A 20441-nucleotide genomic window follows, 5' to 3' on the forward strand; every position below is an offset into this window, starting at 1 on the left:
CCTCCCTCAGGGCTCGTAAAGGCCCGACTCAGGGAAGACGTAGATCGAAGCTAATACAAAGGGGGAAGCTCCCAAGGCACACGACTAAGTCTAACAGGGTCGGCCTATCCAGAGCCTATGTTGAGGCGTCGCGTCAAGCCATCCCATCTCCATACTTTATAGTTAATGCCTATGTACTAGTAGTCGGTTTCCCCTCCTATATAAAGGGAACTCGCACTACCTTATAGGAGGCTGATGTTGCTCCATTTCTCCACAATATCAATAATATCTCTCTATCTCTATCTCTTATCTCTAATTTGCTCATTCTCACCGACCCGAGGCCACTTTAATATTCATCGTTCTCTAACTTGTTCTTCATCTTATCGCTCGGTATTGGCCATAAAGAGATTTATTTAATCATATCTTAATTGTTATCCCATTCCCGATCATCCCCGATAGCTCGAGCTCGACCCGAACATCGACCATGATGCCCCCCCTCGACCAGTCCTACATCCGGGTAACAGGCCCCTCGGTTTGTTTACTGCCTCATTTTAGTTTGCATTTCATCATTAAACTTCACATTATTAGCATCAACTGCTCCAACAACTAGCTCGAGAATAGATCACGTATTTTTAGAATCCCATTTACAAATTTAATTATTGTTACCATTTTTATGATAAACACATAAGTTCGACAAAGTACCGACCGAAGAACTCCAGTACACCTATAGATGCCTAGAGGGACATCTTATCAAGCTATGTATATGCTTACAAAGTAAGGCCTAAATATTGGCTAAAAGCTAGAGGAAAGAGGAGAAAAGAGTCACATAGGCGCACATACAAGGCAAAAGTCGTACAGGCTGCATGATAGAAGATAGTAAGAGTTACGAGATTGGAAGAAAGAGGCCTAAAGGGGGAATGTCCTGGCCTTTAGATTTATTCAAATAACAGTTGCCTAAATGGCAAGAAGAATATTAACGATCTCGCAAGAGCTATGAATTATGAGAATGATAAGTGCATCAGTCAACATTCAAGGATGTTCCAAAGGGGGGAATGATGTTCCACCTCATATTTTCATATGTAAAAGTATGCCATAGGTAAATTGATGAAAGCTCGGAAATGATATATTACATCCTGCATTTTCGTACGTTAAAGTTTCGTCGTAAGTTAATCAACGTATGTTCGGAAATGGGATTATTTTGAGATTATAAGCATTATGCTATTTCAAACAAGTGATGAGTAAGGTTGTAAAGGTGATAGGGTAATCAAATAGAAGAAAATGAATATCGTCAAAGTTTGACATTTTGTGATAAAATACAGCCCAAGCTAAATACCTGGTATTTATGGACTAGTGTCATACAAGGTACTACATGACCGTGATAGTAAGGTGTGTTAAAAGTGAGTAGTATTTTAAGTAATTTGAGATAATTCCCAATTATGTGGATAATCGGATAATTATTGATTTTTATGGGAGATTAACAATTTAATTAAGACGATTGGTGTTTAATTATAGGATAAGGATAAGATCACCACGTGGTAGCCAAGGCTTAATCAAAGTGTGACTCTTAAAACCATATAGTTAGGTGGCATAACGATACAATGTGTTAGTGACACATTCCCTTCATTCCCTATATCTTGTAAATAATCACTACAATCTGAATACTAGCCATTCTTACAATTAGAATGGTTGGATATGAATTGACAAGTAAAAAGCACTACAAATCAGAACGTTAGCTGTTCTTCAAGCTTTCAAACGTCTTTCAACCAAAATCCAACAATTCATATCAAAGTGAAATTTTGCAATTATAATGGAGTACGGTGCAATCTTTCTCAAGAATATCATACGGATTTTTTCCTACTCTGATATTGTCGTTACGTGTTGTCGCAATTAACGTGTGCTAGAGGGATTGTCAAGAGAATCGACTCAGGTATGTTAAGGCTGCCCTTCTTTCTTCTAGCATGATACATACAGTACAAACGAAATGAGCAAATGCACAATTTCTATAAATGATTCTATTCATAGAAATGCTAGAGATGCTTATGTTCTTTATTCTCCATGTATCCTATTATTCTTTCATCTGTTCATGGGTCTCAGAAAATACGTAAGTTGATAAAGTTTACTTCATAATATTAACCAGAGGCATAATGGTCTAATGACGTTCCAAGAGATTTTATTGACGTTCTTCTCATGCATTGCATTTATTTATACATGTACATTGACCCATGACCAGATGGAATTATATACGCGTATATATGTATATGGGATATGGGAAAAGTTTATGATATTATATATGCATAACCACTTGATCAACTGGTATACGTTGATGATTTTGCCCACAGTGGCCGAGATGATATGATAGGATGCCCTTAAAGGCTTGATGATGTTATGAACGCATGTACCCATGCACGACATGACATTCATATGCATATACATGACACTATAAGTATTTCATGATTTATAGAGTTATCCAGACTTACAGGTTGAGTCATTTACTCTATATTTCTTCCATGTCTTTTATGTACTTATTGATGTGCCTTACATACTCGGTACATTATTAATACTGACGTCCCTTTTTGCCTGGGGATGCTGCGTTTCATGCCCCCAGGTCCCAATAGACAGGTCGAGAATCCTCCAAGTAGGCGATTAGCTTAGCGAAAGATATTGGTGCACTCTGTTTGCTCCGAAGTTTCTTGTTTGGTCAATATGATTTAGATGTGTATTGTTTTGTATGGCGGGGCTCTTTCCCGACCGTTATGATAATTATGTATCCTTACAAGCTTGTAGACAAATGTCATGTACGTAAAATATTATATGGCCTTGCCGCCCTATGTTCAGTGTACGATTGTTTATTTTGGTCTTAAAGGCCATATATCTTATGTATAAGTTGGTATTACATGTTAGATTCTACCTATTTCACGACACCCTCTTCGACTCAGTTATCTATGATAGTATGATACAAAAAGATATGTTGTATTGGTATTTGGTTGAATAAGGTACTGAGTGCCCATCGCGGCCCATCGGTTAGGGTCGTGACATATTCTCTTAGTTCCGTGGGTGTTTGTGTGTTTTGTAGGTATCACTTTTGGGAGGTGCACGTGCACAAGTAGTAGAGTAGCAGTTATATGTCGGGTTCCACAGTAATGGGAGTATACCAAGTCAAGAGTTCCAAGTTCTATTTGTGGGAATCGATACCTCCTTCCTCTTATTTCTCTGTCTCCTATGTTAATTACTTTGTTGCTATAGTATTTCGTACTAGTCTAGTTAGTCTAGTGAGCTTGTAGCTACTATTTTCTCCCTTTGTTGTTATGTGTGGTGTTTTTTCTCCTTTTCATTTTTAGACCTTCATAGGTATAGAGACTATGGTTTGTAATGGAAGAGTAGGCTCATGTCCTCAGGGAGGTCGGGTGGTGGGGAGGGGGGGTAGGGCAAGGGTCAAGGGGTAGGATGGGGCCCAAAGGGGATAAAGGGAACAAGGTAGCCTGTAGGTTGAGAATTGGATCCTGGAATATAGGGATGTTGGCAGGTAAGTCTATAGAGCTAGCGAAGATTCTCCAAAAGAGGAGGGGCAATATAACGTGTGTGCAGGAGACTAGGTGGGTATGATCGAATGCAAGAAATGTAGACGGGTATAAATTATGGTTCTTCGGAGTGGTGAAGGGCAAGAACGAAGTGTGAATTTTGGTGGATAAGGAGTTTGAGAGTCGGTGGTAAAGGTTAGATGGGTGAATGACAAATCGATGGCGATTAAGGTAGTAGTTGGAGGGAGCACTCTAAATGACATTAGCGCTTAAGCACCGCAAACGGCCTTGGACGAGGAGGTTATAAGGCGTTTCTTGGAGGTGCTGGATGAGGTGGTGCGGGGTATTCCGCCTACGTAGAAGCTATTAATAGGAGGGCATTTCAATGGTCATATTGGGTCGTCTACTGGTAGCTATGGTGAGGTGCACGATGGCTTCGGCTTTGGTTATACGAACAGGGGTGGTACCTCACTGTTGGATTTTTCTAAAGCTTTTGAGTTGGTGATCGTGGACTCTATGTTTCTGAAGAGGGAGGAACATTTGGTTACTTTCTGGAGTATGGTGGCTAAGACTCAGATTGACTATCTCCTTCTCAGGAGGTGTGATAGGGGTTGTGCAAGGATTGCAAGGTAATCCTGAGTGAGAACCTCGCAACTCAACATAGGCTCCTAGTGATGGACATCAGTATCTTGATGAAGAGGAAGAAGAGGTTTGTACGGGGTCAGTCGGGGTCAGATGGGGAGCTTTGTCTAAGGATAATGTGCAGGAGTTAGAGGGGCGGCTGACGAATATGGGTGCCTGGAAGAGTGGTAGGGATGCTAGAGCTATGTGGATGGCGACGATGGACTGTATAAGGGAGGCAGCAAGAGAGGTGTTGGGAATTTTAAAAGGTTACTCTGGCGAGCACCGAGATGACTGGTGGTGGAATGACGTGGTCCAAGGTAAAGTGGAATTCAAGAAAGCGGCTTACACTAAGTTAGTAGAGAGCACCAATGAGGATTAGAGGAGAGAGAACAGAGAAAGATATAAGGAGATTAGGAAGGAGGAAAAATTAGCGGTCATAGAGGCTAAGACTGCTACTTTTGGTCAGATTTATGAGGAACTTGGGGGAAAAGGTGGGGACAAGAAGTTATTTTGGTTGGCCAAAGCAAGAAAGAAGGATGCTCGCAACTTGGATTAAAGACGAGGACGGTCGAGTATTGATGGAAGAGGCCCTGATTAGGCAAAGATGGCAGTCATACTTTCATAAACTTCTAAATGAAGAGGGGGAGGGAAACATTGTGTTAGGGCAATTGGGGCACTCCGAGAGTCACCGAGACTTTAGGTATTATAGGCGCATTAAGGTTGAGGAGGTCATGGGTGCGATGGGTAAGATGAGTCGGGGCAAAGCGACCGGACCAGATGCGATTCCAGTAGAGTTTTGGAGATATGCGAGTAGAGAAGGCTTGGAGTGGCTGACTCAATTGTTTAATGTTATCTTCAAGATAAAGAGGATGCCTGATGAGTGGCGGTAGAGTACAATGGTCCCGATGTACAAGAACAAAGGGGATATCTAGAATTGTAACAACTATATGTGTTTCAAGTTACTAAGTCATACCATGAAAGTTTGGGAGAGGGTGGTGGAAGGGAGGATAAGGAGGGCGGTGTCTATATCGGAAAACCAATTCAGGTCATGTCGGGTAATTTTACTACGAAAGCTATCCACCTTATCAGGAGGTTGGTGGAACTATACAGGGTATAGGAATAGGGATTTGCATATGGTGTTTATTGACCTAGAGAAGGCGTATGACAAGGTCCCTAAGGACGTCCTATAAAGGTGTCTAGAGGTGAAAGGTGTGTCGGTGGCTTACATTATGGTGATAAAGGGGACTGTGGGAGGTGACTTAGATCCTTTTTCGGTGGTTATGGGGTTACACCAAGGATCTACGCTCAGCCCATTCTTATTTGATGTGGCGATGGACGCACTGAGACACCATATCCAAGGAGAGGTGTTATGATGTATGTTGTTCGCTGATGATATAGTTATGATTGATAAGACGCGGGGTGGCGTTAATGGGAGACTGGAGGTATGGAGGCAGGCCTTGGAGTCTAAAGGTTTCAAGTTGAGTAGGACTAAGATGGAATATGTGCAATGTAAGTTCAACGACATGACGAGGGAAGCAGATGTGCAAGTCAGGCTTGACTCACACGTCATCCTTAAGAGAGAATATTTTAAGAACTTAGGGTCAATTATCCAGGAGATGGGGAGATCGACGGGGATGTTACGCGCCGTATTGGGGTGGAGTAGATGAAATGGAGGTTAGCATCTGGATTCCTATGTGACAATAATGTGCCACCAAAACTCAAAGGTAAGTTCTATAGAGATGTGGTTAGACCGGCCATGTTGTGTGGAGCTAAGTGTTGGCCAGTCAAGGATTCACATATCCAGAAGATGAAAGTAGCAGAAATGAAGATGTTGAGATGGATGTGTGGGAACGCTAGGCTAGATAAGATTAGGAATAAAGACATTCGGGAGAGGGTGGGCATGGCTCCCGTGGACGACAAGATATAGTAAGCGCGACTTAGATGGTTTGGACACGTACGGAGGAGAAGCCTAGATGCATCGGTTAGGAGGTATGAGTGATTGACGTTGTCAGGTACGAGAAGAGGCAGAGAGCGGCCTAAGAAGTATTGGAGCGAGGTCATCAGGCAGGATATGGTGCGACTTCAGATTTCTGAGGACATGGCTCTTGATAGGAACATGTGGACGTCGAGCATTAGGGTGGTAGGCTAGGGGGTAGTCGAGAGTTCTTCCCTCTTTGTACCGGGTAGTTTGATAGAGTTTTATTTAGGTTTGTTATGGTCTGTGTTATGTTCACATTGTTGTTTTTCATAGTTTTGTGTTATTGCCCTTTTACTTATTTGTTGTTGTTATTTTCATTCTGGCATATTTTGTTGTTACATGCCTTTTCTTTTGTTTCTTTTCTAATATTATTGTCTCTCATGTTGAGCTGAGAGTCTCCCGAAAATAGCCTCTCTACCCTTTTTGGGGTAGGGGTAAGGTATGCGTACACTCTACTTTGCCCAAATCTTACTAGTGAGATATTATTGGGTATGTTGTTGTTATTATTGATCGTGGGTTCTCCTATTACCATAATTATCTCTCGATCAAGAGCAGTAATTTTCTAGAATTATTCTCTCGAACTAACCCTAGTTAGCAATTCAAGCGACTCACAAAGGTTGTGCCAAAGTTTTGTTATCTCTAATCCCACTTTTAAATACAAGTAACTAATCTCTTAACTTACTCAGAAGTGATGATGTTCAACAACAACCTAATCAAGTATTCTTTTTCAAGCAACACATGATAAATTGGCATAGTTAATCAATGGTCAGTCAATTAACAACAAGCAAAACGTAGTTAAACAAATAGATTATAAAAACAACTCAATTATAAATAAGCATGTTCAATAATTCACCCAATAATTGATTCCATCGAAACCTTAGAAGAAAGATTTAGCTACTCATATAATACTAAAAAAAATATATAAACCATTGTCAGACCAATAACCGTAGAAATAAAGATAGAAGAGTAGAGAAAACTCTTTGATTCGTCTTGTGGAATCGAAGAGAAATCCCCGTGGATGTCAATTCAGTGGAGTATGACTTCACTCTTTGAGAGATAACGACGATACACATCTGAGACAATATTGGGGTGACCTCCGAGGCCCCACAACTGGAGGATGTGAACGCGGGCGTGCTGGTGTGTCCCGAGGAGGAGATGGTCGTAGAGAGGACACCTGATGATGGTCTTGTGTTTGCGAGACAAGAGGAGGCTTCATCCTCCAGGGCGAAAGTGGGTGCTTATCCATTGATCGATGATAAAGGAAAAGTCATTACTGATGAGGGCAATGATTGTGGTTCTGACATGGACCTTGACGATCTAAGGATGATCGATAATGGGGCTCACCCAACTCGAGGTTAGGATATAGCGAGGCTCTAGGAGCATCATGATTCCAATGGATCATGATTTGCTACAAAATACCGAGGTGGTGGTCCCTGCTCCTACGCCAAATGTGTGACCCTCAAGGTGATAACTAACAGTACCTTGTCAAAGAATATCGCCTGTCTCGCTCTTAGGGTAAGTATGGTTGTTTTCCATTCTTTTCCCTTTGTATTAACTTATTTTTAAGCTCTAACTTTCCCCTTTTCTTTGATTTTCATAGGTCATTCTTGAAATTGAGAGTGCTCGGAGGGAGAGAAGACGTAAAGAAATTTACATGAAGTTGAAGGGTAAGTACGAAGAGTACCGTGGTAAGTACTGGGACCTTCGGAGGCGGCTTCATGAGGAGGGAGATGTTCCGGCCTTAAGAGAAGAATTGAAAAAAAAGGACGAGGAACTGATGGCGGTCGTGGAGAGGTTCAGCATCCTCGAGGGAGCGTTGAAGAGAAAAGAAGAAGATCTTTGAGATAAGTAAGGGCATGGAGGCCCAGTACAGTGATCTTCAAGCTCAGCTGGTTCAACTACGAAGTCAGTTGGACAGATGTTAGCTTGAAATTGATACTCCTAGGGGAAGGTTTCTATGAAGAAGTAGTTGCTCGAGCAGTCAGAGTCTTCCTGACTGGATGCTCGGAGAAATATTGACATCTGGAGGTGGCAAACAGGACTCTCTATTTTGAGCGAAAAAATGATTTGTCAATGGCTAGGGCTAAGGAGAACCGTCTTGAGGAGAAGATCGGGGAGCCAGATAAGGAAAACTCCGAACTGCATGATCGAGTTGATGTTCTAGAGGCCGAGAAGGCCTAACTACTTGTGCAACCCTCTTCGTCTAAAACTTCTAATTATCCCAACATTCCTAGGGAGTTGTATGAGGAGTTTATCCATGCTGAAGCCCAACTGGATGTGTTTCATGACTTGAATACAGTGGGCTCTATTTCTGAGGCGGACATAGAGGATGCTCGGGTCAAAGCTCGTGAGGCTCGGCTTGCTTGTGGTTATGATCCTGCTATGCCTCGACCTGGTTCTGAGGAGGACGACGGTGTGGACCGGCTCAGGGACGGTGCTTAGTATGACTCCACATATGATTAAGGCAGGGATAGAGAGGGCATTGAAGGCCGGGATGGTGATGGGGTTGAAGGCCAAGATGGCGATGGCCAATAGTTTTTGTTTTAACTTCTTGAGTATTTTTGTTGGCGTCTTTGAGTTTGTTTGTAAAAATCTCTTCATATGAATATCAAAGTTGATTTTGTTTTACATGTACCCTTTTCATTTCTGCATTTCGTTTCTGTACTTATATGTTTTGCTTCTGTACCTGCACGTTTTGCGTCTTTATCCTTTTCATTGTTGTCGTCCTCTAGGTGGCTGTACTCTTTGGGACAAATAGCCATGGGCCATATCGGCCCTCTGTTTACACTAGTCGAGTATGTCTCTTAGTTGAGATGTGGCCGAAGGCCGATAGGTGTTGTTCGAGCTAGTCAAACATGCATTTAAGTTAGGTTGTGGCTGAAGGTCGATAGGTGTTGTTCGAGTTAGTCGAACGTGACCTTTCGTAAAATTGTGGCCAAGGGCCGGTAGGTGTTGTTGTAGCTTGATTGAACTTAACCTTTCATTAAATTATAGCCGATAACCGATATGTGTTGTTCGAGTTTGGTCGAACTTAACATTTTGTTAAATCGTTGACAAGGGCCGATAGGTGTTGTTCGAGCTTGGTCGAACTTAACCTTTCATTAAATCGTGATCGAGGGTCGATAGGAGTTGTTCGAGCTTGGTCAAACTTAACCTTTCATTAGAGCAGTTTTGATAAATGTGAATTTCTATTACTTTGACGTCGTTGCTCAGATTACATTATTTTTTTCTTGGGAAATTTTTGGAGAAAGTTACAAGTTTTGGGTGATGGTTGGCATTCCAGTCCCAGTATATCTAGTCCCTTCATTGTTTGACTTGGAGAATCTTGAGGTGTCGGGCGATGAAAAATTGATTTGTTCTCCTATACTCAACTCAAAGTGTCCCACTCGTCGCCTCGTTAAAAACCTCCTTAAGAAAACCTTATTGGGACAAAAATCAAATGAGCAAAAAAAGAGTACGACTTGCAGGGCATTTCTTGTTTTCTAAAAGTTGAAGTACTTGAGGTGTCTGACATTCCAATTAGGGCAGTTTATCGGGCGGATTGGCCGGTTATTTACTCTTAACGGTTTGTCTTATCGGTTATCGGCTTTTAAATGTATTAATCCGCTAGCCACCCGATAAGATATCGGGCGGATTGTTATTAGTTTAGCTCTTATCGGGCGGTTATCGGGTGGTTTATCGGCCTAATTCAATCTATATTGTGTGTATTATAGAGGGCGTGCTATCACAACAAATATACTGAGTGGCAAGGTTTACATGTTCCACAAGCAGTTGAATTATGTGAAAAGATACGCTCTCTTCTAGTAGTTCCAAGTTAGCGTGATGGTCAACTAAATGAGTCTCTTTCCTCTTTCACATGATGAATTTGAACTCATTACATGTTGAGAAATTTGAACCAAGGTTGTTGATTATTACTATCATTTTATGGTCCGCTTTAACGGCAATATTTATTTTCTACATGAAGGTAAAATTACCATGTTAATAACTGATTTCACTTTTAATTTGGAGGTGATGCTGCCTTTTCTTCCTGCTACTATTATGTATTATCTGCTTGTGAATGAAAAGGCACCAGATTAGGGATGACACGTGTTTGATGATGGTAAGTTAAGCGAAACTTAAGGTCAATGGTAACGCTTGGCCGATTATGATACTGGTGGTGTTTGTATTGGATGCGGAACATAGAGATATGATATCACCGGTCGCATTTGGATATATATATATATATATATATATATATATATATATATATTCTTAACATGTTAACGGATTATCCGTTAAGAAAATTAAATAATCCGCCTCCAAACCGGTAAGTCGTTAATAAAAAAATTTCAATCTGTTCCCTATCCGTTAAATCGTTAATCCGATACCAATAAGCCATTAAGCTTCGGTTTGTTCGATGTTCAGTGTTCGGTTCGGTTTTGAACACCCCTAATTCCAATTGTTTGGTAGGAGTTTTTCTTCCATTATTTCTAGTTGGAATGAACCCTTTTTGCTTTGCCTATAATTTTGGATGGCCCATCCCAGTTGGTTCCCAACTTTCCTTCTCGTGGATCCCTGTTTGCTTGGGTTTTGTCTTTGAGTACGTAGTTCCCGATCTTGAGCGATCCTTTTGCCTTGTTGTTGTTGTAGTAATGCTCCGCCTGTTGTTTAGGTGACTATCCCTACGTACGCTATATCTCTTCGCTCGTCAACCTCATCGAGCTCTTGCTCCTACTCTCGTCTTTGTTGGTTCCACTTGCATGGGAGTACCTCAGGCTAGGTCTCCGACCTCGACTGGTATAATTGCTTCTGTTCCATAGACTAGGGAATTATCTTGTGCTCGTCTTCGGGGTGGTTCTTTGCGCCTATAATATTTATGGAAATATTTTCGGCCACAGTCCCTTGGGTAATTTTGGGGACTTGTTGTGATAATTAATCAAGTTCCTCAATTTGACCCAAGTTGGGGCTTCGACCTAGTAAGCTCTTGTTTCGGTAATAACTAGGTTACTCCAATAGACCTAAGTTGGGGCTTATGTATCTAGACCATTTTAGGGACTTGTTCGATAATTAGCTAATGTTGGAGTCCGAAACCTAAATGCCAATATTTTGGACTCAAAATACATTTCTACTGTGTAAAAAAAAGATACTTTTCTATATATAACAAGGTATTATACCGCGCTATAGTTTAACGGTGTTTCTGCCGTTAAAGTATAGCGCGATATAATACCGCGTTATATATAGAGCGGTATTATAACGTGCTATACCTATTAAATAATAACCCGATCTTCTTCCCCACGACAGAGACATAAGCTTCCCTCCCCCCCCCCCCCCCCCATTTTTTAAAACAATACAGCGGTCCCCCCTCTCTTTTTCTCCTAAAACAATTCGAGTGGACCCCACCCGTCACACAAAAAGATAGTATTGTAGGTTCCGCATCCAACCCAAGCCTCCTATTGTTGTGGTTTCCTCGTTTCGGGCTCAAAATTTCAATTTTTCGACTTTTCTAAAAACATAAATCGAGGTGTCCGATTTAGTTTATGTCGAAACTCGTATAATAATGTATATTAGTTGTCTTGAATGTGTTTCCATGTTGTTTTGTGTTTTTTTGCAATTAAATTAGTATGTTATTTATTCGGATTAAGATATTAGTGTTTTAAAAAACTAGTTAAAAGTTGAGAAATAATTTTTTACTATTTTATATGTAATTTCGTGAATTTTATGTTATTAAAATATGTTTGTTGTTTTTATTTTGTTTAGATTATTTATTTGTTTAAAGACTAGTACCCTTATAGCGTAGTAAAATATAGAGCCTTTTAGCATAGTAAAATATAGAGCCTTTTTGCGTAGTAAAATGTAGAGCCTTTTAGCATAGAATCTCTATAGTTTATGTATCTACTATATTGATAGATCAAAGACAAACTCTGTCCAATTACAATTTACAAAAATTAATTATTTAATTTATAAAACAAACACACAGAATTATGAAAAATATTGAAATTGACACATATAAGAATTCAGGATAGCTTGGTGCTACTGGGCCTCAAATATCGAGCCTAGAACCCATAGATATATACGATGTCCAATTAAAAATTAATTATTTAATTTATAAAATAAACACACAAAATTATGAAAAATATTGAAATTGACACACATAAGAATTCAGGAAAGTGTGGTACTATAGGGCCTCAAATATCGAGCCTGGAACCCATAGATATATACGATGTCCAATTAAAAATTAATTATTTAATTTATAAAACAAACACACAGAATTATGAAAAATATTGAAATTGACACATAAGAATTCAGGATAGATTGGTGCTACTGGGCCTTAAATATCGAGCCTGGAACCCATAGGTATATACATTGTCCAATTAAAAATTAATTATTTAAGTTATAAAACAAACAAACAAAATTATGAAAAGTATTGAAATTGACACACATAAGAATTCAGGATAGTTTGGTGCTACTAGGACTCAAATATCGAGCCTTGAACCCATATATATATACTCTGTCCAATTAAATAATTAAATATTAATTATTTACAAAACAAACACACAATTAATATTTTTTAATTTACAGTAAATGACATGGACGTGTCGTCTGTGCATTCTGGACCTTTCTCGGAGGAGCTATTAGTGTTACAGGGCGATCATTGGTCCGCCTACGTATGGGAGGGAGAGCTACTGGAGTAGACTCTCCGCGCCAGGAGAGTGGACGACTTGTGGGACTTTATGAGGGGCAGAGATTTCCATCCCCGCGTAGTCCAGCGCCTGAGGGATACCGACTTCTATAGGATATTTGAGATTGGGTGGTTGCAGCTCGACTGGTCTCTGATCAAGGGACTGATAGAGCGGTGGCGACCGGAGACGCACACTTTCCACCTACCCTTGGGCGAGGCTACCATCACGCTGCGGGATGTTGAGGGTTTATATGGGCTGGCTGCTGATGGACTGGCCGTTGCACTGCCTCAGTATATGAGATCTATATCACGTGAGCAGTATTGGGACTTGCTACAGTAGTTCATTGGTTTCAGGCCACAGGCTAAGACTACAGCGTCAGGGGCCAATCGCATGGCTTTGAAAGCTATTAGACAACATTTGCATATATTGCACCTCGACATCGGCAAGACAGATGATCTACATATTCACCGGTACCCTTTTTACATAACACTCTCGGCCGCCCAAGAGGACTGGTTATCTTTCTCTTTATATGCAATATCTTGAAAGGCAAAGAAAAACATCTACCTTGGCAATGTCATTGACTGATATATTCATTGCATGGAATGCCACACTCAATTGTTAGCGACAGGGGACCCGGTCTTCATTAGCAATTTATGGCATGGGGTGAGAGACTAGGCCAACTTACTGCGCCATGCCATGGTTTAATCTTTAGGCTCCATAGACGGAACTCTGTTTAGGTATTAGGGAGGGGAGGACACCACTCAGCACCGCTCCATGGGGTGGGGTTCAATGCCTAACAAAAACGGCCAAAAGAAAAAAAGGGATGTATGGCTGAGGGGAGGAGAGAAAGAATGCATGCATGGAGATTCTGTCTGTCGGAGGTTCGAGAATCTATGAAAGGACATCTAAGGCTAAGGTTACTAAGTAAATTCACATAGAGACTACTGCTATCCGGGAATCAGATCCAAACTTCTTTATTCTTTCTAAGTCTTCTTCTTGCATAGAAGAACGCAACTGTTGCAAAATTCGGGATTTTAGTAGTAGGCGGCATCCCCTCTTAGTTTTGAGTAGGCGGAACCATTCTATTTTGGTTCTTCTCCATGGGTGATCTAGGAATTTTCCTATTATTTTTTCAACTGAGATTTCGATATAGAAGGATCACTTTATTTCTTCACCGCGGGTTCTCGCAACATTTTCTTGAAAAGATATTATATCACTGTGGGAGAGTTTAAAATGAGTAATGTTAACCATTTCATTATTCACACAAACCCTTCGATGACTTATCGGCTGCCTTGCTTGAGGAATAGTTCCACAAAAATGGAGACAAACCGGGATAACGTCCGATCTTGTTTCCGGATTGAGTAGAAAAGGGATATATGAAGTTCGTTCTCTTCCTCTGTGCATCTCTATGATGGATAAATCTCCATAAAAAGGGACATCTTCTTCGAGAAGAGCCCATATTCTTTCAGTAATACTATGAGATAGATTAGGAAAGACTTCGTTTTCCTCCAGCTCCAGGTCAATGTTTGCATTTAGCTGAGGTAGAAGTTCGTTAGCAAGTGGAAAGTCAAAAAGGGGGTCATTCTATTCTAATTGAACTTCCCGGGGCTAAGCTTACTTGAATTCGCTTCACTGACCTATCGCGTGGTAAAAAGAAGAAAGTACGAAAAAATAGTAAATGGAGCACACCGTAGAAAGATTCTAAATATGAGAAGTCCCCCTTGGATTTGAGAAGAAGGAAATGAAGAATGGGAATGAAACGAAATAAAGCATTTCTAGCTCTAGTCTCGGATGAGATTCTCCCAATTATGTCTGGTAATAGAATAGGGTGGCTTGCTCTGACCAAGACTCCAATTTTTGCTCCGTCCGCGGAGCGTATGAATTTCCTGGAATGTAGATAGACCAAAAGAGGGAATGAAGGGATAGGAATTAGAATTATAGTACCATTGGAAAAAAAGGCACATGTGGGAACATCTCTACTAACAAACCATTTCAATAGTACGGGTGCTACCGTGCCACGAAGCACGACCATGGAAGTAATGAAAAAGAAAAAGTTATGTAGTTGGACCATTTGTTCTATTCGTTCGAGTTTTGCTTCTCTAGAGAAGATGAGAGGCTAAAAATGAAAGATCTACGATCAGAACGAAAGATAGCGGCAAGGACAAAGCAGTCGTCCAAATGGGTTCCGTAGAATGGTCAAACCCCCGGAGCAATCCTTGGAGCTTTCTCCATGCCCGACAAAGAAAACTTGGTACGAATCGGTTCCTAGTGTCAGTCAATCAAGATTCGCCATCAAGAGAGGGAAGAGCCTTGACTTTAGGTTAGGCCGGTCTCATCATTCACGCAATTCCCCCGTCCATCGATTGATCACGCGAGTACGCATCCAGTCAGCGCATAGCGAATGAAAAACGCGTTCATCATGGATTCTCTTCCTCAAGAAAAATGTCTATCAATTGATCCCTATTCATTCGGTCAAAGTCTCCACTTTTCACGCCCCTCTACTAAGAGATGCACCACGTTGATAGGAATCAACAAAGACCTTCTTGTACACGTGCTCGAGGGCAGCATTCATGGCAATCATCACTACTTTCTCCCCGACAAGAGGACAACTAGCTTAGTTGGTTCTCTTAAATAGAAATCTTTATACATTAATATTCCTACTAAGAATTGAATATTTAGTAGGAATATTAATGTATAAATTACCCTCTTTGGTGGGATGGATTATTCTTGATCCAAAGTAGAGTAGAGCTTATTCATGAGGATGATTCGTAATTCTCATAAGAAAAGAGATTACTTATACAATTACCCTTTAAGACTCAATTACATCGAGCAATGTAATCGAACCAGGAAATTACATCGCACCTTTTCTAGGGGTAAAGATGATGCTCTCATTTGGGGATGTGCTGGGGGTAATAATTATTCTATATTGATGGGGTAAATAGCCCTTTTTCCAACCCGGACTTGGTTTATCTTTCTTCAAAATTCTTTTTTAACCAAGTGTTCAAATGACACTGTTTGGGGTATTCTAACTCAGCAATGACGTACTAGTTGTTAATACATAATTAACTAAATCAAAGTGTTCCCTCTCTGATATCTAAGTTTTTTAGATGAGATGGTTCACACAATTCACCATAGTAGAGCAGGTAGAGGTCTAGGATTCGAGTCTTGCCGCCACTTATTAACAGTGGAGGTGGGATATCCAGTTAACGAAAAAGCTAGGCTGAAGCTATTCAAGCATCTCAAAGTCTATCTATAACGATTGTTATTTCATATCGGAGCTTCTGCTAAAGGAAGTGGTGATCCCTAGCTTGAGACTCAAACTCCGGAAGCCGACCTACCAACAGACATTGTGGGAGAATACTCTTCACCATCATCAGAAAATGTTGCTTAGCGGCAACCTTGAAATAGGGTAAAGTTTGACTGTATCAAGCTCTATTATTGGCTTTGATACCATGAAATAAAATAGAGAAAAAGACCTTCAAGAGAATAAATAAATAAAACCATTTTCAAGAGACAAACTCCAGTGAACCCCTTTCCTCCCATTCATTGCCCTTTGAAAGAAGTCAAAATAAAAAAAGAATCTAACGCTCTAGTCGAATTGAAGACTTTCAACGCTCATGCTATTTGAAAGAGCTTTCAACATGGAGTGGAGACTCCATAACGTACACAAAGAGTAAGCGATCTATGAATATCATCCCAATTCAGGTCTTGTTCCGCACTTAAATGGATAACTCAAACCCTTACCTTGACCAGTTTGTAGTGGAAAACCTCAATGACATAATCGTTTATAGTCACTCACTGGAGGTTTGGCACCCGGGCTTGACAAGTTCAAGCAAAACCGTAGAGAGAGCGGGCTACACCTAGCTTAGCCTATCCAATATCCGATTCAAAAAGAGCTTTTTTTGCTGATTTTCCTCTCTCTGTATAAAGTCAATCCCAGTGTTGGGCAGAGCCCATTGTCAAAGGATCGTTTCGCTGGAATGCTTGCTTGAATATAGCTACTCCCATTAAAAGGAATTTTTCACTCTATACGGTATGGCTACAAACCGAATGAAGAAGTCGGAAGCAGTTCATCGCCTGTGGGAGCTTGCTGATAGTGAGGAAGCCATAATCTATCTATCGGATTGCCTATTTGTCTATCTGTCTGGTGAAGAGAGAATGGAAGAGACTCTCAATAGGGCAAGCACAAAATACCTCGTTCGAGTCCCCGGACGAAGGTGAGACCAACCTTATTATGATTAGCGAAGTCCTTTCCAACTCCGTCGAATGGTTTCACTCCTCTTTTCCCCTTCTGTCAGTTCCTTGTCAGTCAGTCGACTACCCTCCCTCAAAAGATTGTCGCACTTCACGGTTATTCATCCATATATGGGTAACTTAATTAAAAGGGCTTAACGATTCCATAGTCTATACACGTCTGACTTATCCCTTATTCAGGATTGGTTATTTTCTCATACCGAAATGAACTTAGTTTCTCTAATTCTAGCCAGAGCGATGTTGGGAACTTGAACTCCTGATAACAAACAAAAGCTGGATTCTATCTCTTCCTTCTGTGAAGCGTATCTCTTTGTTGGTTGATTGGCTTGTGGTGATGCTCTAACCACGCTGTGGAGTTGAACCACAGTTCTTCCTTACCTTTCGTGGTGAAATTCCACTTCCCTTTTTCATATCTCTTACCTGTACAAGAATATGTGTCGGGCAAGCATGGGCACCCAGAGCGACGTATGTGGTTTTCTGCCTCTTCTACAGGTGACAACATATTCGAATACTCTGTTCATTACTTCCAATTCTATCTAGTCAAAAAAATTCTTAAACTTTACGCCAACCTCATATGTTAGTTTTGGGCCTGGGAGCGGTTCCTTCCATTGCAGCCACCTCTACCACCATTACCTCTGGATGTACAGCCTCCATTTATCACACTAGCTACGAGGTGGATTCTCCGGCGTGGAAATTATCAAGCCATTGATGCTCATCATAATCTCCCCCTAGTCAGGGATGTGTTAGATATGCTAGAGGGCGCACAGGTAAATGTGTGCCTAAACTTACTTGTTATAAATTCACTTGTGTTGCGCATACTCACTTTTATGTTATTATTTGATAGTTCATCTGGATGCCATATAGCGACGACTTGATAGGTGGCCTTCCCGATTATTGCTCGGCCGACCGACTGATTTGGAGCACCTTCGTCCCGTTGATGTGCCTTGATATTGTGGAGCATCATGCCACAGAGCGGGTACTTCGTCAGTTTGGCCGTCCGCATACTATACCGAGGGGGCCTACATGAGAGGCTTTACATTATTAGCGGGATGATCATTCGAGGGTGGATGACACATTTGTAGCATGGCGCATAGGTCCATACTTAGGAAGGGCGAGAGGACCTGATTCCGCCCCCATCTTCATAGATCTAGTTAGCGACTATTCAGATGTATATGTACTAGTACTGCCGCGTTACCTGACTTTTTATCGGGAACCCCATTTATCAAGCTAGAAGTCGGTACAAACCATACGTCGGGAGGCACGAGGCACTGGTATGTTATTTGGTATTCTTACTTATGACTGTGATATAGCGTTCTGTAATTAATATTTTAAATGTTGTGCAGGCTATCGGTCATCATTTATTCTACTAGTTGGGACTACAGATGCAGCAGCATGCCGGCGATCCTGCAGTCGCTGAGTACGGCCGGCAGGTAATAGAGCTGGCTCTCCGGACACTACAGCAAGCCAGAATAGGCGAGCACTTAGATCACGTCCCTAATTATATGGTGCCAGAGCACCACCAGTGGGGTAGGCATGTCCCACGCCCGATGGGATGGGGACGGAGACGAGGCAGGGCTGTCCCATGAGGCGGGGGTGCACCACGAGGCAGGGGTGGCCCACGGAGTCGTGGGGGCCGGCAAGGAGGTGGTCCCTAGCAAGGGGGCATTGAGGCACCTAATGAGGATCTTGGAGCTAATCTATGGGTGACATTTCTTAGCCAGACGAGCATCCCAGCAGCATGTCGTCGTACAACCTTCAGTTGGAGCTGCCAACATCGCAAGTGACACCGTTAGATCCATTGTTGATTACCGGCTCGAGCTTCACCGCAGATATAGAGCCATTCTTTTCAGGCCCATTAACCGCAGCTGAGGATCGGCCGACCCGAGACGTGGATGGTGGGCGCAGGTTGAGTTTTGGCTCATCGTCATCGGGTGCGGCGGATCTATCACAGGTGCAGGTAGGTTTGTATTACTATTAAATTTTAATTTGTTTTTTTTCTCAATGATTTGCCATAAATTATTTTTTTATCTTTTTATTAAGGCTTTATCCCAACCTGTCATAGAGGTCACTTTATGCGATGATGACGATACCGCGGATGCTTATATTCAGGAGCCCGACGAGACCATGGTAAGAAAATGTTTTTGATTTAACACGTACATTACTAATATAAATTTTCATATACTGAGCTTACTTATTGTTTTGTAGGTTGCTGATGGACCGACGGCCCCTTCAACCGACCTTGCCAGCCCAACTGACGATCATGTTGCAGCGCATCCTCATATAAAGAGGCGACGTGATGAGGATGATCCTGATAGTGTATCCGGACGGGAGGGGATGTGCCTCGGGCTAGCGGCTGCATTGAAGTACAAGGGTTGTAGGACTCATTGATTTTCTTTTTTTGTATTTTATGTAAATATTAACAACAATTTTTTATGCTTACATAATATACGCATTATGTTTTTATTACCCCGTTTCTTCTTTATTTTAACAGTACAACACAAACACAAACATAGAAACTTAACATAACTTATATTCAATATAACTAATGAAAACACATGACACGGGAAACATAAAGATACACTACTATGCTCAGCACGTACATGTCATTGTTTAGTCACGACCGCCTAGTATTCTCTGCTCCAACCACTTAAATTTGTCTTCCGGCTTATTTTTTTCTTCTTCCACTCTTTGAGTTTCTCCTTCAACTCCGCAACTTCTCGTTTGGATTGTCGTTCTCTTTTCTACTGCTTCAAACATAAACAATGAAGATACTGTAACTTTTCTTTGTAGTATTCCTACTGACAGGGTTCATCAATCCATACCTCAAAATTGCAAACAGGTTCATCGGGAACCCTATAAAACTTGTTCATACATGCCCAGTAGCGGCGTCCAGCTTCACCATCATCTCAACAGTCTGACATCATGCAATTTTTGCCGCACTCGCACCTTGGCAGATAAAGGGGTTCAAACATTTGTTAAAGCGTAAAGAAAAACCTTGCTTTTATGAAAATATTTGCTATTGGTTATTGTTAAGAGCAAAAAATAACTAGAATGTACCCGTTATTTATAGGCAAGATAACACAAAAAATGTAGTATTGTACCACGCTATATTCTATTTTTCTGAAATGAAACAGTTTTTTCTGCAACCGGTCAGCTTCTCAGACCGACAAGACAACACACAAAGCGTAGTATTATACCGCGCTATACATAATTACTTTTTTTGAAACGAAACAGCTTTTTCGCAATCGGACAGCTTTTCAGACCGATAAGACAACACACAAAACGTAGTATTGTACCGCGATATACATATTCACTTTTTGTGAAACAAACCAGCTTTTTCGCAGGCGGTCAGCTTTTCAGACCGACAAAGACAAAACACAAAACATAGTATTGTACCGCGCTATACATATTCACTTTTTCTGAAACGAA

This window comes from Nicotiana sylvestris, chromosome 12, assembly GCF_000393655.2.
Source record: "Nicotiana sylvestris chromosome 12, ASM39365v2, whole genome shotgun sequence".
NCBI classification, from domain to species: domain Eukaryota; kingdom Viridiplantae; phylum Streptophyta; class Magnoliopsida; order Solanales; family Solanaceae; genus Nicotiana; species Nicotiana sylvestris.